Source organism: Xenopus laevis, chromosome 5S (assembly GCF_017654675.1).
Source record: "Xenopus laevis strain J_2021 chromosome 5S, Xenopus_laevis_v10.1, whole genome shotgun sequence".
In the NCBI taxonomy this organism is placed as follows: domain Eukaryota; kingdom Metazoa; phylum Chordata; class Amphibia; order Anura; family Pipidae; genus Xenopus; species Xenopus laevis.
The window spans coordinates 114,492,895-114,516,662 of record NC_054380.1 but is presented as its reverse complement, the minus strand read 5'-3'; the positions used below and the strand labels follow the sequence as shown (position 1 = coordinate 114,516,662).

Below are 23,768 nucleotides of genomic sequence, written 5' to 3'. Positions count from 1 at the left end.
CTGATTTCAATAGCAATTACATTTGCACAAACTCATTGAAAATATTTGAAGAAAGTATACCGAGAAACTGTTTAGAATTATGGTTTTTTTTAGCCCTATTGTCTTTTGTTTCCTTTTTTAAAAGCCAATTCAGATTGAATATACACTAACAAACCCTAGCTGGGGAGTGCATGACTCATATATATAACTAAATAAGCAGCACTTTGCTCTGTGCTGTATCTCACTGTATCCTGTATGACTGCCTATGAACCAGACAGTGTCAGATCTTCCTTTAACCACCCTATAAACTCCCCAAACATGTATGTTTACTCGAGCTGAACATTTCTGTTGAGAAACAAGAAATCCCCTCCTGTCAGTGTTTCCACTTCTGTTACAAAGGGGAAAACATACTTGAGCTGTATGTTAGTTTTTCACGTTTACCCTTTGAAGTTGCAAATGAGGTTTCAACTGGTGTATGAGAAAAATTCCCTGTTAGTCTCTTTGGAGAAAACAAATATGTTGGAAAGAATGATATGGAACGTTAGAGCCAACGTTCATGAAAATTCATATTCATCCATGTCATGGTATATCTGTAGAAATAAGTCAAATCAACTGGACTTGTGTTTTTCTTGAAGTCGTTCAACTGGCCTTCTCAATTGAGAAAGGCAGCTGGGTGACTGGTGAAATGTCTTCAAGAAAAACACAAGTCCAGTTGTTTTGATTTATTTCTACAGATAACTTTAAAGCCTGTTTTTTTAAGAACAGGGCCAAACAGGCAATAGCTTCAGTTTCCCTGCTTGTCCTTTCTAGTTTAAGAAATAAAAAAAAATCAATAGATTTTTAAGATTAAAATACTAGGAAAAAAGTATGTACAAAAGAAGCCCTTTTTATTGCACTCGTGTTGAGCAAGGAGATATACTGCCCCAAATTCACAGTCATCTTAACTCCAAGGTTTTTTTATAACCCTAAAAAGTTGGAGTAAAGCAAATTCACCCTTTTAACCCAATCTTTCTTAGATTAGGGGGCACATTTACTTAGCTCGAGTGAAGGAATAGAATTAAAGATACTTTGAATTTCGAATGTTTTTTTTTGCTACTTCGACCATCGAATTGGCTACTTCGACCTTCGACTACGACTTCAACTTCGAATCAAACGATTCGAACTAAAAATCATTCGATAGTCAAAGTACTGTCTCTTTAAAAAAAACTTCGACCCCCTACTTCGCCACCTAAAACCTACTGAACCTCAATGTTAGCCTATGGGGAAGGTCCCCATAGGCTTTCTAACCTTTTTGTGATCAAAAAAATTTCATTCGATGGATGGATTAAAATCCTTCGAATTGTTCGATTCGAACGATTTAATCGAACGATTTTTCCTTCAATCGTCCGATCGAACAAGTTGCAGTAAATCCTTTGACTTCAATATTCGAAGTCGAAGGATTTAACTTCAACAGACGAATATCGAGGATTAATAAACCCTCGATATTCGACCCTAAGTAAATGTGCCCCTAGATGTTAACTTCAGCCACAGTGAGTTAACAACTCCAGCTTTGCAAAGGAAAATAAAGTAACCAAACTCACCCCACGTATTTTAAATTCAAGTGATGTTCTTGAAGAACAATTTGACTCCAATGTGTACAACATCCACCATATTCATGAAAAGATTTAAGGTTGTTTGAGGATGATGTTATTTTAACGCCACTAATATTTCTCACATCAATTTCAGCTTGCTCCATTAATTCAACGTCATGTAATTCCATCAGCACTTTTAGGATTCCATAGTTCTGATCCAACTGAAATGCCTATAATGTAATTAGAAGTTACTTTAATAATTCAAGTAATGAATTCAGTAAGGGGTATCAATGAGAAACAAATTAAATCAGGGCTTGCTGCATTATATGTATATGTAGAAATGCCCCATATTAAAAAAAACCCACAACAAACATTCTTTTAAATAAGAAAAACATATATTCACAGCAGACGTTTACACAGTAACATGGGATATATAACTGCACTAGTCCTATGGAATCTTGATTCTGTAGTATCATATTGATTGCCATGTTACTACAGAAGTCAACAAATTTATTGTATTATTTTATTTATTTTCTGCTTAATCATCTTAAAGGATAAAAAAGATATTCCAGGTACAACCATAATTCCTACTGTGACAGTGCCTCAGATAAATATTCACAACTGTCAAATCTCTAAAAAGTGTTTCAATATTCCCTTGATCAGGAAACTCTTCTCAGTGGCTCTTGTCTAGTGTCATAGTTGGGAACATCTGAAACACAACATGAAGCTGCTGAGCATGCATGCATGGGTTAGAGTACTGTGCCTACCAGCAAAGGGATCTTAAATTGTTTTACTTCTTTCCTCAGTAGTGGTGGATGCCTGTAATGCCATGATAACTCAGTCAAGGAGAAACTCCAGTATAAAGATATAGGGAGATGCATTTAGGTAAGATAATCAAAACTTTGAAGATTGTAAATGTTGCCAACAAGCTTGTTCTATAGTCTATGATGTTATTAATATAGGGCACAGATTCTGCCAGAAGAAGCAAAAGGGGAAGGTAGTAAGAAACTTAAATGAAATGATTTATCATGAAGGTGATATTGGCTCTGGAAGAGACTCTATTCCAAACTCCACTTTGCCTGGTTTTATAGCGGAGGAACATGTAGGAGCAAATAATCAATGAGAAACACAAGCGAAAAGCAGTAATGCAGAGAATATGGAACAGGAGTATGGCTTCTTCTGCATGCAGGGTCATGACAAAATTTAAAGGCAGGGAGCATGAATGACGGGGACATGTATCCGGTTTCTGGGTAAAGTGTAAGACTAAAAACCGTACTGCCAAGGAGAAAGAAGAAATGATCCATAAAAACACAATTTTGTTTTAGTTCTGGAGGGAGGCAATACGGAAGAGTAGTGCAAGGGCCATAGAATAGCCAAATAGGTGTCAACCACCATCAGAGCTGTGGTGAGAACGCCTCCACTATACGTGACGGACTGAAAGAAGAGAATCAGGGCACAAGCTCTCCTGGAAACCTTCACATTGCACACATTGCAAATGCAGTGGTGTTCAGAAAAATATACCACAAGTCAGAAACCAATGCATTTCCCATTAGGATGAACCTTGTCTCTTTTCGTAGGCTGAACGTGAATAAATGTCAAGGATTAGGTAGAGGGCGCTGTGGAGACTGATGGGGGAAGGTTGAGTCCTTGAGGCAGGAGCTGTATGTGCCTAGGGAACACGTAAAGGGAAGGCAGGAACAGGTTGAAGAAGGCAATGAGTCAGAATGGAACAGGTGCAGAGCGGAACACGAAGGAGAGGACTCAGGACAGGAACAGACTGGATAGAACAGGAGTAGAACATGAACAGACTGGATGGGACGGGACTGTGCGGGATAAAGTGCAGAAGGAGACTAGAGCAGAATAGCGAGAGAACTGGAGCGGATAGCAGGAGAGGACTGGATAGGATAGCAGGAGAGGACTGGATAGGATAGCAGGAGAGGACTAGAGTGAATAGCAGGAGAGAACTGGAGTGGATAGCAGGAGAGGAATGGAGCGGATAGCAGGAGAGGAATGGAGTGGATAGCAGGAGAGGACTAGAGTGAATAGCAGGAGAGAACTGGAGTGGATAGCAGGAGAGGAATGGAGTGAATAGCAGGAGAGGACTGGAGCGGATAGCAGGAGAGGGAGGAAAAGGCAGGGCAAGATGCAGAGCGAGACTAGGGAGGATATAGACAGAGTACAGGTCAGAAGAGAACAGGAACCAGAATGGCAAGGTCAGGTCAAAGTCAAGGCAGAATAAGGTTAAGGCAAGATCAGGTTTAAAGCAGGACCGGAGCAGAATTGGAAGGGGAAGGTAAGACAGATCATGACAGGACAAGGTTCAGAGCTAGGCAGGACAAGACAGGGAAAAGTTAAGACAAGACAAGATCAGACAAGGCAAGGCAAGGCAGAATAGGAAGGAGGCTAGAACCGAAACCCATAGCTAAGGACAATGCCACATTGCTAGGGTGGGAACCAATGCTTAGGCAAGGAGTGTTCGGAGGGCTGGCCTTAAATAGGGCAGAGTCAGCCCTGATTGGCTGACTGCAAACCAATCAGGCTGCACTGGTCTGGGGCTGCAAAGGCCAGGTAATATATAGTGAGCAACCCTACAGGCTGCTCACCTGGTCCAGTGGTTAAGGCATCAAGCCACAAACCCAATGGTTCCTGTTTTGAATCCCAGCAGATCCTGACAATAAAATGGTAAACAGAACAGCAGCTGTGGCAAATAGAGCCGCAATGAAACAGGTGGCTGCAGGGATATAGAGTAACTTTATCTCCATGCCGGGAGGGTTTGTAATCCATTCATGCTCGTGATGCAGAAACCTATCATCTATAGTCCTAGATAGATTTAAGCTTCTTTCTCTTTGTGATATCAGTGGAGTATAATATTTAGTGGTGTTTGTTTCACATATGAAGATGATATTAACAATAAAAAATCGTCCAAGGGATGTGGTCCAAGCAAAGGCTTTGTCTGAGCCAAATATACATGAAACAAAGGATCATGGCAAATGTGTCCTACTTTTTGATTCTTGTAAATAGATGTATCACATCCGGCTATTCCAGAAAGCCTGCAGCTATGGATATCTGAATGGCCTTTTAGTAAAAGGTGGCTCATTTAATGGCCTCAGGAGAGGAATAGATGGAATTATCACTTTACTAGGCAGATAGTGTAAAATATATACAGTATAACAAGTTCTGCATAGTGTGGTGTTATTAAAGTAGCAAGAACTAAGCGTGTTGTATTGATTCATTTGATTGATTTGCCGTCAGCATTAAACAAGCCAGATACAAGTGATGTGAATCAGGCCAGCAATAGATCCATTTTTATACGTGCAATGAAATTCATATTGTAATGTGCTACTTGTCAGCAGATGTAACTGAAAAAAATAATTAAATGTGACTGTTATGGGTGATAAATTTTTATTTCACTCTGGTGAGGACAATAGGATGATGCTAAAGGAATATTATTTATTATTCAAATATTATTTATTTATTTATTTTATGTGGCATTTAAGGCTTTAAAACCCCAAAACAGGCCACTTCAAATTATTTATGCTGCAATTTTTTAATTATTCTGCAACATTTTTAGAGAGCATGGTCAGAGGACCCAACTGAACACTGAAGTCACTGAAGTGACTCAATAAAAGATGACTGAACAGAGATGATTGAACTAAAAGCTGGGACTTCTGCTTCACTGAAACCTTGGTAAACAGAGAGCATTTTAAAGTTAAAGGGGAACTATCGCGAAAATAAAAATGTAATATAAGCTTCATCATACTGAAATATGAAACGTTCTAAATACAATCAATTAAATATTCTGTACCATTTATGAAATAAGAGCTCACTCAAATAACTGATTCCAGTACAAGCAAAATGTAACAAAATAACTGCCTTTTGCACAAATTCTGCATGTAGGGAGACGTGATGTCTGGTGATTTTAATAGAGTGAGCTCTAAGGGCAGAGACACACGCTCAGATTCAGGGAGATTAGTCGGCCCGTGCCACCGGCGGGATGGCAATCGGTGCACTTTTTTTTCCGAAGTCGGCCGAAGTTGCCTCACGAGGAAACCTCGGGTGGCTTCCTAAAATGTAGTGCTCCGAGTGCCATCCTGCTGGTGATTTACTTACTAGTCGGCAGAAGGAAATTTTGGGAGATTAGTTGCCCCGAAGAAGAGGAGATTTATCACCGGGCGACTAAATCTGAGAGTGTGTCTCTGCCCTAATACATCTTCTAGGCAAAAGGAGCCCCCCTATAAGATATATTGGATCTAACTGTCAATGAATATCTGACACCCAACTGCTGAATGAAAAGAGAGAAGAGAAACAGATTCTGAGAGAGGGATAGTGAGGATAAACTTGATTATTTCAGAAATGGTAAAGAATTTTTAATTGATTGTATTTAGAAAGTTTTTTATTTCAGTATGGTGAAGCTTCTATAACATTTTCATTTTTGTGATAGTTCCCCTTTAAGGACAGAGAGGAGCAGATCAGAAGGGTACATTCATTAAAACAAAAAAAAAAACAGCTATATCTACAGCATTCTAAAAGTTAGTTCTAAGGTGAACCTCCTTTAGAATTTGAAGAAGTATTATTTTAAAGGAGAACTAAACCCTAAAAATAAATATGGCTAGAAATACCATATTTTATATCATTTTATTGCACTGTGCATCTTGAAATGTTGTGCATCTTCGTCATGCAAGGATGGGCCCCATGAATGAGTTGACAATGTGTTCATATTCCCATAGCCAAAGTAATATAAATTGCTCTGATCATGGAACACAGGTTGCTGTGTTATGAAATGCAGGGACCATTGTCTTAAACCATTATGCCATAAATTGTTTGGGATACTGTTTCATATATTGCTGGGACACTGAAAAGTTTTGCGCAATTGTATTCGCATAGTTTTGTTCATATAGTGCTGCAGTACTTCTGCATGCAACAATGTACAGTAGTGTCTTGAAATGGTGGGATCACTGCATAATAAAAGGGTGGGATCATTGTGTCTTGAGATGCTAGAGTCACTGTTTCCTCAAATGCCATGAATACTGTAGCTGGGATTTATGGTGAACAAAAGGGTTAATCACAATTTGAGGATATATGCGTGTGCAGCCTATTTATCTTTAATAGCTGGGGACACTGTGTCTTGAAATCTGGCCTACTGAGCCATGAAATGCTGGGGCCATTGTATCTTCAATTTCGGGGACCACTAGTTTCCACATCACAACATCAGCAGCCAAGGTGGGTCCACCCCATGGAAAAGCTAAACTTAATGGTGTTCATTTTCAGGATCAGACTGGGTTTCCTGTGCCCACCACTCTCATCCTCTTCCTGAGCTACAACCCCACCCCACGAGTGCTCTGTTGTGAATCTCCTCCTGGGCTTGTGGCTCAGTGGGGGAGGCGCAGACCTGGCCACAGATATTGGTCAGCAAATATGCCTGCGGCAGGGGTTTGGCCATCAGAGAGGAAGGAAGGCAGCAGTGCTGGGTCAGCGTGGCCCATTTCTCCTGGTGCCCCATTGGCCCAGTCCGACCCTATCAGATTGAATATATAATTGGAATCATAAGCATGCTATTCATGACTATCTTATGTACTGTATATTATTTAAACAGTGACTATTCTGTGTTCAACATATGGAGGGTCATTTACTGTTGACCAGGGGGAGAGGTGTAGCATGTGACCCTTAAGCTCCCCATAGACGCAACGATTCTTCTTGCCGAACGACCGATTTTAGGGAAGCTCGACCAATCCTTCGAAATTATTGTGCAGTTAGTGGGATTTGAACGATCGTACATCTTACGATTTTTCGGCCGACATCTGTCAGAAAATTGATCGGCCAGGTCAAAAAATCTTTGTCGGTCCCAAAGCAATTTATCTATGTTTGCAGGGCCAAGCAGGCAGCTCCCCTTAGTTTTCCTGGCAAATTGGTCTTTATAGTTGATGGTAAATTCGTACGATTGTACGATCGTTCTGAGAAGATCGTGGTCTCACGATCAGGATCTGATCTTTTAAAAATCTCAACATCTATGGCCAGCTTAAGTGCTCACTCAACAAGCACTTCTTCCCCCAGTCTGGCTGCATCTACATGGGATTAAAAAATCCTTTTGAGGGATTGCAATAAAAAATTGCAAGTGACATTTTTGCAAATGTTAAGCTCTGCTCACAATGTAAAATCATTTGCTGGTAAATACTACAGTACATCGTTAAGCAAAGGTTAGCGTTAAAACCTGCTCTGGAGTTTCATAAAATATTCCGGCACTAAATACGCTTTGCGTTTGCGAAATTTTATTGCATACACTGAGAATGCTCGCAAAAGCCATTTGATCACAAACTTTGAGAGGAAGTCTTTGAGGTCTGTAATCGATCAAAAAGGAAGCAAACATGGTCTCAAACATTCTCAATGCGAAGTTTATTTGTGCTAACAAAACATATTACATTACCCCATTTGTCTTTTGTCGCTCCCAACCCTGCACAGCTGAATGACATACAGGTAAGAAGGGCAGGCCTATGTGATTACCCCTGCCTGTCTTGAATAGATTGTTGCTAAATGCAGACAGCCCTCTATTCAAGAGTTAGCTGTAGGACTCTACCCATGAAACAAAGCATTGCTTTTTATAAATAACCCCATTGATAATCACTCGTGGAAGTTTACATCTAATAAAAGTCACATCCCTTCTGCGGAATAACAATAGAATTTTATGTAATGTAATCCGTAGTGCTGTTTGATAAACAGGCCACTTTGTGCAAAATTCTTGTTTCTCTATTTGAATTCAGTTTTAAATGCAGCAATGCCACCTCATGGTTCATTAGAATTATGCATACTGAACCCAATCTGAACTCTTTGGCAGCACTAGAAATGCAGAGGTGCCAGCAGAAAAAACAGATGCGCACAAAGTACGAGCCTAAATGTGAGTATGTGCAAAGTGCACTTTTTATCAATTAGATAGGGTTCTGATTTGGGTTGGCCAGGCTCTTGGATTCAGTCGAGTCCAATGTGTTCAAGGGAGCAACTATCCCAACCAAAAACTCCCAGTGCTTCAAGTGTAACCTGACCCCCAGAGGTGTATATTGTGCACGTTATATCCAACATAACACAGAGCAAACAGAGGGAGCAAAATAGTAAATAAAATGTCACCTTAAATAGTCCATCTTTAAAAATCCATTCTTAAACGAATCCAGAATATCCCAACATTGTGGATCATACGATCAACACGTTTTGTGGCTTCTCGCCACTTCCTCAGAAGTGATCACCTCTTGGATTCAGTTGAAGCGGAATCTTGCTGAAAATAGGTCGGATTCAGCCAAATGCCGAATCAAATTTGGGATTTGGTGCCTAGCTATCAGTATTAAGGAGTCTTGTTGAATGTATTTCATTTTTGGGCTCAAGGGCTCCTTGGTCACCATAACCTTACTGGTTTCTATATTTGATTTCAATGCACATAGGCCATTCTGACATACATTCATGAGATCTGGCAGCATGTTATTATGGCTCTTAAACCAGTCATTCTGTACGTATGTGAAGCACTTCTCTCTCTCTCCACCCACAAATATTGGTCAGTCGATCACTTTCTGGTTTTGTAAAGGAAGATGCATAAGCATATGTGCTGCTTTAAGAAGGCTTGTACTGTATTGTAATTGTTGTAATGTAAATATCGCATTTGCAGAAAAATGCTTGAGAAATTGAGAAGTGTCTGTACTCGAAAATTAGCATTTAACTTATAGTCCTATTCTGCCATTGCAATAAATCTATCACTGACTTCCTTCTGGCACAACAGGAGTCTTGTGTCTCTGTTACAGGGGAGAGCAGGTTAACTATGATTTGGCTCCACCCAGGGTCAGAACAGACTGGGCTGTTATACCCCCTTGAGGGAACTTCCCTGATCCACAATCACACTCACAGAAGAAAGGTTGATGGGTTTATTTGCAGGATACTGTACCTTTAAATGCAGTGATACATAGAGCCTGCCAGCCAGGAGCAACTTTACATAATACTTCAGAGGGTTTTATCTCGGAGGGGAATTCCCAATTATGTGGCAGTTACTTCACAGTCCTGTGAATGACTCCCTTTGGCATTTCGTGCCATGAGAAGAGCATGCTTTGTTGACAAGAAACCCCTTTGCTTCTGCACATTAAATAAAGTACACTTGGGTTCCCTACTGACTTTTCACACTCAGTAATTCCTAGGGTCGCCACTTGTCCAAATTGACCCGGACAGCCCGGTTTTCATAAGGGCTGCTGGGGTCAAGACAGTCTGCCCGGTTTTCCTTATTTGGAAAATCAGGATCTTCCGTGATTAGCATGGTGATCAGCCAATCGCTTGGTCGCAACGTCATAGCCCCAGTCACTTGATGTAGCACCCCCACCCACAATGTCACTGGCCCTTCCTGTGATAAGACGGCCCCGCCCCCTGCCAGATCCTGAGCTGCACAAAGGTGGTAACCCTAGTAATACCTGGGACATGGCAGCCCCTTGCTTTCACTCTACTGCTTCTCTCTCCCTGCACTTCCTGTAGCACTTCCTTCCTGCCAGCTCTCCCTGCACTTCCTGTGCAGCACTTCCTTCCTGTCAGCTCACAGGGGTGGGGACTCCTCCACCTGCTTGCGCAGAACAACAGAGAGGAGAGACAAGTTTATATAGCTCTTTTAGATACTTTCCCATGGGAGCGGAACATACTATTATGTCGGGTGCATCTTATTACAGAGCTAGCATTCATTTAGTCAGGCCATCCCTGTGGTTTGTTCATTGTTCCATCATGCTGCTGCTGTACATTGACTGTTACATCTAGAAATCTGTAGTCAGTGCTCCATCAACCATTCCACTTACAACTGGTAACTGTGAAATCATTAAATGCCAAATAATGACTTTATTCCCTTGGCATTCAGGTTCCTAATAGCCTTTTTTTCTGATAATTGTTATTGATTCCTTCTCAGAGTGTAATTTAGCAATAGTGCATAGCCCACCTTAACATCTGTTCAGATCTGATAATTGGGTTCTTTTTCTTTCAGGCTCATACAGTCCGCAGTAGAAACAATAATGTGCATGTATTTTGTAGGGAGTAAAGGGGACATAACTGTCATGGAAGTTCACATTCCGGATTAAAGGAGAATTCAACCCTAAACGTAAAAAACCCTAGCCCCTACCCTCAATAGACTCCCCTCCCTTCTCCCCCCTAGCCTTTAAGTCTATTTGACACAAGTTTTGTGGATTCTGAATTCACAAAGAGTCAGAACAAAGAAATTACAACTTGGTAACGTATGAATGGGCATAAAAGGGCATTACCATTGCAATAGCATAGAGATATCTCTTCATAGCACAGAAAACAAAGAACTGCTCAAATAACTAATGGGATGGTTCTTCCTCAAGTTTAAGGTGATATGACCAAGCTAGCTTGAGAACAGAGTCCATCCAAGTCAGGGGGCTCCTGTAGGAATCTGCAAACACAAAATTGCTTTCTCTCTCACAAGCAAAACACAAGACACATGGCGGACATGAAACACCATGCAGGTAGTATCCTGGTCAAACTCAGACCCCCAGTTCTGCAAGGCTAAAATATTAACCGCTTAGCCATAGTGCCAGAAAAACTGTTTTTCAGAGCTGTCTGTTGAACTGGTCTTTGTGTAATAACTGTACTCTACTAATTAATACCTTGAAAAAAAAATGTATCTGAATTTAAATTATTTTTTTATTTGTTAACGGGTTTTTAAATACAATTTTTTTGGATACATTCTTTAATGGCCACTCATTAATATTTCCTGGCATAATATAAAAAAAATTAGAAATCAGTTAGAATTTTGAAAATCACATAAAAAGGTCAATAAAAGATTATTTGTTTTAGTAACTCCCCAAATGTTTCTGTTACATTTTACTGTACATTCTGGAACATTCTGGTACAATCTGTGGTATAGTAACATCAGTTACTTTAAAGGGCATGTAAAGTCTAAAATAGAATAAGGCTAGAAATGCTGTATTTTGTACACTAAATATAAACATGAACTGACTGCACCACAAGCCTAATCAAACAAATAATGTATGCTTTTTAAAATTGGCTACAGGGGGTCACCATCTTGTAACCTTGTTAAACATCTTTGCAAGACTAAGACTGTGCACATGCTCAGTGTGGTGTGTGCTGCTTAGGGATTGTCATAAACAAAGCTGCTTGAGTTCTGCATGGCTGGGAAGTAAGGCGGGGGCTCCCCCTGCTGTTCATAAGTATGATTGTTTCCCTGCTCAGCAGTTAGGGACCGTCTGACAATTCCTATCCACAGCAGTAAATGAAGGGAGAATTTCACTGCATACAGTCAGGTTTCTTATAAAAACACATTTTTTAATTAAAGTATATTGGAGATAGGTTTCTTTTTCATTAAAGAAAGTAAAAATTGGGTATTATTTTTTTGCCTTTACGTGCCCTTTAAATGGCTGGTAAATAAAAAGCATCATATGTCATTACATCATTATATATTCACTGATAGTTGACGTTTCTTAAATGTAGAAAAACTTGGTTATAGAAAACCACAACCCAAGTTGGGCATTTTAGGAAATAATACCTGTTTGTAAACAAAAATGTACACATCACTATTAGCTAAAACCTACCCAAAAGGCAAAGAATTAAATACATATGTCTCAGTGTACCCAAGACACAAGAGTGGGGTTACGTTGTTTCTCCGTGTCCAGCACCTGGTGCTGTTCAGTATAAAATACATTTCATTTAGTGCAAGAGGGGAAAACTAAAAAGAAGAAAGCACTTCAGTTCTATACAAATTAAGTCAGGCTAGACACACTTTTACAATCATATTCATCATATTGCAGCTCCATTCTGCACAAGTGTTTTGTATTGGGTGCTGGAATTGGCTGAGGGAGAGAGAAAACAATACAGTAGTGATGGGCGAATTTATTTGCCAGGCGCAAATTCACGGTGAATTCCCTCGATTCACGAAACCGCCGTGAAAATTCACCGACGTCCAGAAAAATGGGCGCCGGCATCAAAAACGAGACGCCGGCGCTGTTTCGCGAATTTATCGACTCAAATTCGCCCATCACTACAATAAAGTGGGTGCTATACATAGCACCTATTAAAAGCAGGGTTCAATAATGTAAATTAATAAAGGATAACACATGCACTTGTTAATAGAGTATAGGGGTCATTTATAATGCAGACCGTAGTGTGCAATGTGTAAAAATAAAGCTGCAAAAGGCCCTTTTTGTGCACTTTGCTCAGTGCACTCTGTTTTTGCAGAATGGCTGCAGACCTATGGTCCATTTGGTGCAAAGACCTGAGTACACTGCCTATGTTAGGCATCACACTGTTCAAGAGAGGTGTGCAGGGGGTGGCCTGTAAGTACTCCCCCTTCCTATCCCGTAACTCGTGTATCATTCAGAGGTGCAATTTAGGCAGCGGCCGGATGCCCAGGCCATAACAGGGCCCTGTCCTTATGTATTGGACAGGGCTCATCTTCGTCTTCTAATGCTGGGCTGTGCTCCTGAGACTGCATTTTCATTTCAGCTGAGGAGCAACCTCTTGTGGAAATCTGTGTACTCTAAACTAGCACTTATTACACTTAGGTGTTGATTTATAAAAGTTTGTAGAGCATTCATTTCTTCAAATCGAATTTTTAGCTCAAACACATTTTTAGTATAGCCACTTAATCCATATTTTTTTTGTCATTTCTCAAGTGTAAAAACCATAAAATCGATGAATACAAAAGTACGGCAAGTAGAAGTTGTCACGGTCATGTAGAAGTCAACGGAAGTTCCCATTCTTTTCTTGCAAAGATCGGCCTTTCGTTTGAGGGTTTTAGAGAGTTTAATCGTGGTTTCTAAAAACCACTATAATTTGACCTTTAATAAATGGGCCTCCGTTTAACATTCAAGCCTACACCAGTTATAACAATACCTTGCAGGGATGAGCTAGCAGTGCTTTTATGCATTAAACGGCAATTATACATAATCAACAAAACAGCACTCATTAAAGACCTGTGTTTAACTGCATATTCTGTCCACTCATTTGAGAGGGATCGGCATTGCTGCAACTCCTCAGATCAATTATAGATTCCAATGGTCATCAAAAAGGGTCCTGCCTCTGAAAGCATCCCCTCTCCGACACAGACATACTCTCACTTTCTATATAACTATATAAAATTGTTTGTAAGAAATGATCAGCATAAAGTCTCTTTAATATACTGTTATAAGGATTGTTTTTGAGATCTACTATTGTCATTTTTAGAACTTCTGCCTTTTACTGAAATACAATGCTCTTTTCAATAAAATCTGAATTTATATATTTATATTCTTGCATAAATATTAGATTTTTTGCAGACTGCAAATCTAATTTTTTTTTTTTTTTTATAGAGTTGATATTTCTGAGTGCAAATTGTAAGTAATCTGAAAATAATAATGTTAAAAGATTTGTTTTCTGCCACATGTCAAATAGTTGTCTGAGCATTAAGTTCAATGGACCAATAAAGAAATTCCCCCTAACCAAATAGTCATTGGTCCCCATGCAGGTCAAATCTTTGGTGAGGGCCTATCAAGAAAATAAAAATGTGAAATAAATTTCATCTCACTGAAATAAGAAACTTTCTCAGTGTCGGTGGTTCCTGGAGCCCAACCAGGCAATCTCATTTCAGGGTCCCACCAGATAAACGAACCACAGCAGCACCCTCCATCACCCCAAGCTGCTGCTGCACCCCTTCCCCATTGTGTACACAGATGAGCAATGCATTTAAACAAATATGGGAAATATGGCTTAAGTGAAGGGTTAACCCAAAATGCATTTTTTTTGCAATTCAAAATTTTTAGTCCCTTTACCACTCCCTTGGGCTATAATTACTCAGACATGCCAGTAATAACGGGAAATGAGCACATTAATGCTAGATATGACACAAAGATCACTGTAGAAAATGAGTAATGAGCATATTAAATCCAAACATGCTGGTAAGATCACTGCAGAAATGAGCAATGAGCAAATGAGTCCCACAAATGCCAGAAAGATTACTGAGATTAAGGGTAAGGCCAGAAGAGGAGATTTGGGGAGATTTTGTCGCTGGCGACTTATCGCCACGTCTTTTGCGTGACTATCTCCCCGAACTGCCTCAGCGTCTTTTCCCCATAGGCTACAGCGCAAAATCGCCTGCGCTAATGCACACGCGTTGATGCGTTTTCAATAGTCGCCCAAAGTTGCCTTACAAATCAGATGTAGAATCACTGTGAGGTGAAATACGTTGATGTGTTATCCCTTTGCTTAGACAATGTATTAGGTTGCACTGTCTTTCAAAACAACTCCAACACAAAGCTGCATATAGACGGTTGATGTAGATTGCCGATATGGGGATAGTGAAGTGCAACTTGGTTATTTCAAAAATGGTACAGAAATGTAATTGATTATTTATCATTATTGTACTTACCTCATACCCCATGATAGATGCCAAGGACAGGGCTGCCCCACAGTTCTGTGCTCTGCAAGACCCCAGACTTGGAACAACTTCACATTGAATATTTATAAAGAAACAGTCACTTACTACAGACATGTTTCAAATTAGTGCTCCATTTCCCAGGGGATCTCTGATCTCTAGGGTATTGTTTTTTTAAATCAAACTTGGAAATTGGACACATCTCAAGGACAAATTGGCTCATTATTATGATACAGCCCACTTGAAAGTTACAAGAAGCTAAATATATATATAAAGCTCCATTGCACCTGCACCAGTGAAACTCCATGGCTAATTATAACATACAATTACAGTTTTTACATCCCACAAATATCAGCAGCCATTCCTGTCCGGGTTGTTCCCATTCTAGAATCCGCAGCTAATGTTCCCTGTGCTGGCAGCTTGTCTCTACCTTCACTTGCCTTGAATCCTATTGGTAAAACTGCAAATGAAGAAACATTAGATTAGCAGCAGCTGTGTAAATGTACCAGTCTAAAAAAGATGATAAACAGATATTATCAATCCCAAATTTCCTTCTTTTTTTTTTAATCTCTGTTATTTTACAACCTTCAAATTAGCGTTCAGACATTTCCTGTTTATAAATCACTGTCAATCACTCTTAAGTAATACCTTACGAGCAAATAATTCTAATTTATAAAAATGATTTCCTTTCTCTCTGTAATAAAAATATAGTTGTTTGCACTTGATGTTAACTAAGCTGGATAAATCCATAACGGTGGCAAATGGGTTTATTTAATGTTAAAATTATTTTTAGCAGCCTTAAAGTATGGAGATTAGGGATGGATGAATTTTTTCGCCTTGTTTCGCCGTGGAAATTACGCCCATAGACTTGTTGGTCGGCGTGCGTCAAAAAAAAATGTTGGCACGACAAAAATTTTTTGACGCCCTTAGACTTCAATGGACATCAGCGACATTTCGATGGCGGCGAATTTTTGGCGAATCGAAACGGGTCAAATTCAACCATCCCTAATGGAGATACAAATTACGGGAAAAGAAATCTTCTGTTACCAAACATTCCAGATAATAGATTCATACTATGCCGTACTATTTGACCATTATGGACCCTATTGACCCAAGTACAAGATTCTCTTTGACCCTGTTTTAGCATTTTAAGAATGTTAGACAAACATATTATCCAATGCTATTGTGATACTAAAATCTATAGTTAATATAGATATGGGTATACTCTATATAATTTATATGGAGGGGTGTGTGTATATGTATGAATGTTGGGTTTCATTTGAAGGGGTTGAACTTGATGAACTTTGGTCTTTTATCAACCCAATTTAACTATGTAAATATATAGCATAATAAGCTTAGTAACAATAATCAACATTCACAATTCCAGCATGCAGAGAATAGAGCTAGATAATAGAATGGGATGCTATAAAAATTTGTACTAGGCAATAATGTAGAAAAAAAAACATTCTAGGTCAGTCGAAGTTACAAGATTTTCTTTTGAGAAGAGTGGCTGGGTTAGATTTTTTGGGTAAAAAATGTTTTTAATCCATATCTGAATTACAGGATATACTTTTTAAAGATTAATCTAGAATTTTAATGAATTACCAGTTATTGGGGATTATTTCTTCCTCTCATTGAAAGGATATTAGTCTCAAACAGAACACATGCAAAAACAATTCAATATCCTTATTACAATTTTTGTTATTATTTTTATTGTAGTCAGTTGAGTTATTAGGGCAGGACTACACGCCCGATTCCGCCGTGATCCGACGCGCAGCGCAAAATCGCAGGCATCACGTCGGATTCAACGGAAATAAGGCAACTAATTCAATTGTCAGATCGTGTCGCAGCATTGATGCAACGAGACACGACTTTTGGATGCAGACCCTGCACGCTGCCTCTGCATTCGACAGTTGTGTCGCGTCGCATCAACAATGCGACACGATCAAATATTAGCATTACTTACCTTATTTCAGTCACATTCGACATGACACCTGCTCAGCGCGGCAGATCGCAGCGGAATCACTCGTGTAGTCCTGCCCTTAAACCCTCTTTAGAGGATTTGCATTGTGTCTCTTTCTCACAAGTTTTAAGTGTATTTTTGTGTCAGACCATTAAAGGTTCTTTAATTCAATTAGCCAAGAGTTAGACCAATCCACTCCCAATAGGGGGAGCATTTGCAAATATTAAACAGCAGCAGCTATGAAAGCAGCAATCCCATGTATATGCCAAATCTTTTTTTAGTACATGACTCACCTTTCCATCAACGTAGTCAGTGGGTGTGAGTAATTCAGTTCTTTTAGACATTTCTGCAGAACCTTGCACATTGGAAGTGCTATTAACATCTCTGGTATGCTCATCGGTGTTACCAAGGGATTCGTCAGACTTGGAAGGTTTATTCAAAAATATTAAAGCTTCCCCTGATTTATGCATTTTATACAAAGCCGAAGAACATCTTGAAATCAGTGGTGAAAAATTATTACAAAAATATGGCAGGAATCTGGTTCTGCCAAGAAATACTGGTGTTGGCATCTCCTTTGTAAACAACCGTGATGTTATATGTTCTGTAAGTGCAGGTTCTTGCTGATGAAGTGTATAATTATCCTTGGAATCTTCCTTACAGTCTGCGAGCTGAGATATTTCTATTTCTTTGTTGGATTCCTTGGGTTTATTTCTGTAGCATAAAGCTGGGTAAATTGTTGGCTGAAGGCCATATTTTTTCTGTTCAATATAATTCTTGATATTATTGGAGACCTCTTGTGATTGTATTATATTTTCTATATTCCTGTGTTTTTCTTGCTGGTTACTGTTGCCTTCGTATAATATATGTAATGAAGCAATTTGATTGGTGCAATTCTCCAGTAGTTTAATAATGTTCTGATCATTTTCAGCCGGTGTTGGCTTCATAGAGCTTGCAATACATTTCAGGTCAAGTGAATGTGGGTTGTTTTGGTTGTCAGCTTTAGGAGGCTGAAGTTGATTGGGACTGTTCAATAAGTTCATGGACTCAATGTTATCTAATTTATTGAATGATTTCACCTCATTGACATTTTTACCTTCATCGCTTATTAAAAGGGGGAATTTGTTATCAAATAAGCTGTCTAATGACCCAGACTTCTTCTCCAAAAGACTGGTGACTGGTGTACACACTTGGGCCTCTTCTGTCTGTGGACCTGATAATTCTTGTTGGTATTTGGAATCGTGGTCTTCAGTTTTGTTGTGGTTAAAGGCATGTTTAGCTATTTGTCCCTCAGATTTCAATTCGTGTTTTATGGCAACTTGGTCTTCCCCATCACGAACTTCCCTTGTGTTTATTAAAATTTCCTTTGGTGATTCCTCTGCAATTCGGTCATGTTTGTATTGGTCATTCGTGAAGGAATCTACAGTGGGGACTAGGGGCTCAGAAATATTACCTGTCTTCCTCAACCAGTTTACCATCCCTATAGTTAAAGACAGTTCAGTATCACAGAGCTTCATCAAGCATTCTGCACCTTTCCATGAACTTTGAAAGCCAAAATCTCCTGCTAGATCACTAGCCGTGTCAGTTGCCATGTTTTCCTCAGACCCAACACAAAAACTATAAATTGACTGAGGATTGTCAATACTGTGTCCTGATATTGATAGTGCGCTGTCTAAAGCAGAGCATGGTGTTCTATCATTAGAATCATAAAATAACTCAAAAAGTGCATCTCCACTGTAACTATCTCTTGGACATGTTGCATTCTCCTTCTTTTCATCATACATTACAGGGGATGTTGAGTCGCAATATCCTTCATCACTTGTAGATACTGGTGATTCTGCATCAGTAAAAGTTCCATGTAAAGATACCAGATCATTAGAAGGGGATTCTAGCACCTTATCTTTTGGGAGAGTTTTGAGAGTCTCTTTTACAGCCATAGACTGTGAGGTTGGAAACAATGTGAAACCATCCTGAAAATATGAACAAAAACATTTTGTGGATTTGTTGTGCCCACAAAATCTTGTATAATCCATTGATTCTGATTTAGCTGGCGATGCAAGTTTTTCAATCCCACCTTGAAATGTCCCAGACATGGAATGGTCTTTGGGAATGCATTTTAATTTATGCCCATTCTTTTTGATATCTGTCCCCAAAATGGCTGGATTTTCATCTGCAAATATTTCCCCACAGCCAGTAAGAGAATCAAAGCTCTTCAGGGAAGCCACGTCCTCACAAAACCTATTGTAACAATCAATAGTGTCAATATGTAAATCATTATCAGAGAATTCATAAACTGATAACTCATCGGAATACATTTCTTTTGAATCAATTTTCCCCTCTTCTGCATTAAATATGATTTGCGGTAGCCTGTTCTTTTCGGTCAGTGATGCAATGTCTTGGCATTTATTTCTTTTTAATTGAAATATGTTTTTTAACCCCCTTTTAGGTTTTTTTAAAGAAATTCTCTTCCTTGGAAGAGTTTTAGCCACTGAGGGTACGAAAGGCATCTGGGGTACAAAGTTCCGATAGTCAATCATTTGTTGGCTGGCAGCTGAATGACAATTTCCTTTTCCATTTGTATTTTCAAATCCGGAGAAGCTGACACTATTGGGAATCTTGCCTTTTGTATTTGTTCTGTCTTGTTTTGTGACACAATCATGTGTTTTGCTTTTTTTGATCAATTTGTTGCACCAGACATTGGTATCTGCAATGTTCATATATTTTCCATTTGATGATTCCCTGATTCCAAAGTCATTCATTTTATTAGTGCACGAAACAATGTTTCTTTCTGCATATTGATTCTTCTTGTCTGCAACTCCAATACAGGGCAAGTTTTTAGGAGGATTTTCTGCGTAACTTCTAATGAAGGTCTTGCCACGTAGCAGCTCCATTTTAAGATGTTGTTCCTGCAAATAAGATGGTCAGTACCTGTTATTCAAGTTTATTTTACTGGTTACTTTTCATATTAAATAGATGGTGAATCCTTTTAGATATTTTAGAATGTTTTCAATAAAATGTAAGAACATCTTACTTAAAAATGTGTTAGGTACAGTGATGCATTATGGCCGATTCTTAATTTCTCATTTATGGCTCTGGTTATGACTGCTAAAGGATAAATAATCATTTCCATTTTTTAGCTTTTTTGCTATACTACTTTAAAAGTACTTGTATAGAGATGTCTTCCAGGTCTTAAAGGGCCAGGAACAGTTATAAGTCTAGATTAAAAAAAATAAGCATGCTTGTCTAGATGTTAAGGTAGAAATCCACATCCACCAAGCTGTTATACCATTGAGGGGCTTAGACTACAAGGTTAAATGCAGAAAACGACATGTGTTGTGGATAGCTGATTAGCTGATCTACTCATGTCTTTATGGATTACTTCCCACCCCTAATAAACACCAATAAGACACCCAAGGATCCTCTGTAATCATAACCATGCTTTGCCTTAAGAATGAATCTGTAAATGATACATCTATGGACACAAAATAAATACATTTACCTCTTGGTTGGTGGGGCTGAAAAGGAGAAATGCATTCAATGCATGTAATAATATTGTATGCGAGATGTTGCAATAAGCACTCATTGATAAAGTTACCAAAAAATATACATTTGCATTCATCTCTGATGTTACAGGCTCAGTTCTTCCACCCTGTGATCGGTGCCTCGTTATTCACTGCCTGCTAATAATAATTACTAGATGGTGCCTCGTTATTCACTGCCTGCTAATAATAATTACTAGATGGTGCCTCGTTATTCACTGCCTGCTAATAATAATTACTAGATGGTGCCTCGTTATTCACTGCCTGCTAATAATAATTACTAGATGGTGCTGCATGCCGAGACAAGAGCAGCAGCTGAATGCAGGAATGTGATCATGGGAATCCGCTGCATCATAAATACACTTTTATTTTGTGGGCTTGCTAAAGGAGCCAGTGGGAAACATGAGAGGGATTAAATGGTGGGGGATGTGAATAGCAGACAGCTGAGATCTGAATGACTCCATATGAAATTTAAATATATGTGTTTGCTGGTCTCACCAGGGAAAGCATAATAGAAAGGGAGATCTAGGTGAATGCCTTTGCTCTCAGCAGCAAAGTCACGGCCTTTGATAGAAAGAGAGAAAGCAATAAAAGCAAGGCTGCCGTACTCACCCTGGTTTGTCACTCCGGCAGGTGCTTGCTTTTTATTCTCTTCTTCATGTTAGTCCTGTTCAGCAGAGGAGGAGGATGAGGAGGCTCCAAAGAAAGAAGGCATTCTGAAGCTGATGGTAGAACGGAGCATTAGTTCCCACCCCTTTACAATCAAATGGTTTCTGCCCAGCACCCTGTTCTGATTTCCAATACGGATTGGAAGCTGTACGCTGTGCACAAGGAATACATCATCTCATTTACAGTTGGTTCTTTCCAACTGATGTCATGCGCTCTGTCTCTGGCCCTTATTTATGAGCAGGCAGGAACCACAGGCCAGAGATTTAGGGAAATATTTATCATATTATATCATTTACATTAATTGCCCCTGGAGAGAGGGGCATTTGCCCTGGCTCACCAGCATTACAAAGGCTGCTCCTTTGGGGGAAAAAAAATCACACATGTAACTGCAACTCCCACCTTCCTATCAGTTCAGCTGCTGCTGACCTGGAACTCAAAGGGGCAAATTCACTAAAGGGCACATTTTAACCAGCGAAAGATCCGTCACACATTGCGCCACTTCGTCAGGTGCAAATTCGTTACCACTATGCTAATGCGAAGATGCGTCCCTGTAGCCAAACTCTGGCGAAGTTTCGCTAGCGTTAATTAGTCAGCACGATCATTTCATAACAAACTTTCACTATCGTTCATTTCTGCCTAGCGAAACTTCGTTAGTACTCTTGTCCATGACGATTGGATTTCTGGCGAATTTTTGGTAGCGATGACCACTTCACCCTTTAGTAAATCTGCCCCAAAGAATCTTTTCAGAAACAATTTTACACTGGCAGAGGCCACTTTGACTTTGATTAGTCTAATAGTATTTCTGTAGGCATACTGGTCAACCCTCTATAAGGGCTCTTACACATGAGCGTTCCGACCTGCGCTCCCCTGCGTTCCGTTTTTTGGCGTTCAGCCACAGGGGAGCGCAGGAATAGATGCAAGTCATTATTTGAAATGGGGCTGTACTCACTCAGGCGCGTGTAGGCGCCGAACGCAGGAAAAATGCAGCATGTTGCGTCTGAACCTGCGTTCGGCGCCTACACGCGCCTGAGTGAGTACAGCCCCATTTCAAATAATGACTTGCGTCTATTCCTGCGCTCCCCTGTGGCTGAATGCCAAAAAACGGAACGCAGGGGAGCGCAGTTCGGAACGCTCATGTGTAAGAGCCCTTATACTGACCCCTGAAATACTCCTTTAAAACAAATGAAGAACACCTGAGTGGTCCCTCATAAATAATTCAGTACTCTCCCTGTACAGAAAATATTTGTATACAAAATAGTGTAAATATGTATATATATACTGTATATGTAAATATATCAAACAAAACATTGCTGGCACAAAACACAGCACAGGCCATATATTCTATGTAGGTCACTGGGAGATATTTAAAAATATAGTCAACTTGGGATATCTTTGCATCCCTCTTGAAAATAAGAGTCTGGTTAAGGTTCATTTACTTCCCCTACAGCTTCCTTTGTCCACCAGACATACTTTACTGCAGTGTTGGGAATGAGGTAACAATATAATAACTTAAACTTAAATGAGTGTGCCCTTAGTGTAGTCTAAACTGCAGATTGTTAGATTTGGAGCATGTTTTGTTGCAATATTAAAAAAAAACTTGTGAAGAGTATGTCCTTAAAGTGGGCATGGTTTACTATTGTTGCATCTTGGCTCCATCCACCAAAACACCTTTTGCTGTATATGTGTTTGTTTGTCTCTCCTGTGTGTGTGAATGTGATAATGAGTAAAGTGTATGTGTGGCTTCTTTGTGTATAAGTCGATGGTATCAGGTACCACCCCGCCATCTTGTGGTCATAAATAAAATCTTTGCATCACACGAGCAAGTCTGCTGTGGCACAAAGGAACCCCAGATAAGATGGTGCTGTTCAAAGAAAGAACCCTCCAGGTTGGTGCAATGTTTTATAAAGACTAGCACCAATACACTGGGAATTGCCTAAAAACACCTGCACCCACTAGCTCCCCTCCAGCATATTAACCTTTCTTTGTCCTTTACACTTGTTTGCTTTGTGCAGTTTATTATTTTTTTCCAAATAAGAGGCCAAAAATGTCATGTGCAAAGAAAACAGAAGCAAACCTGCTAAAAGCACATTATTTATGCCTGAGGCTTGTTCTCTCATTTGATCTTGTGTGTCCCAAATCAGCTGCAGGCCTAGGGTGAAGCAATAAATAGACATTTGCCTCCACTTTTCCACTTCCAACCCAAACCACTTGAGATCACTCAGAAAAAGATCAATGCACCTTCTTTTGTGAAGTGTTTTAAATATAAAACAGCTTTTTCTTTTCAAGAACCCCAAAGCAGAAGTATGAGTCTCAGTGTGCCCCTGGTTCAGTTGATCTTTAGCAGTTTCTTGCACCAGTGCTCACTCTCATTTGTTCTGATAATGGGCAACTGTGTAAAAGAAGAGCAGTTGTGTGAAACCACAAGAAACCAATTAATGCCACAAGGCTAGGTGGTCCAGAGGCAACCCTTGGGAGTCCATAAGATTTCACCTCAGTCACACTAATTACTAGTGAAGTTCATAGAACTGTTTGTTCCCACTTTTTTTAAGAGAAACTCTGGTTGTGGTTTTTGTACACATACTAAAGCCTCTAATGAACGGTGTTGATTTTAACTCTTGTGCCTGTTCCTAAAGGCACGACTCATAAGCTAAATAATAAAGAAT

General features: G+C 39.6%; 1 pseudogene; it reads right to left on the bottom strand.

Moving 5' to 3' along the window:
• Nucleotides 1-2,391: 2,391 nt before the first annotated feature.
• LOC121394128 lies at nucleotides 2,392-9,864 on the bottom strand (annotated as a pseudogene).
• Nucleotides 9,865-23,768: the final 13,904 nt, after the last annotated feature.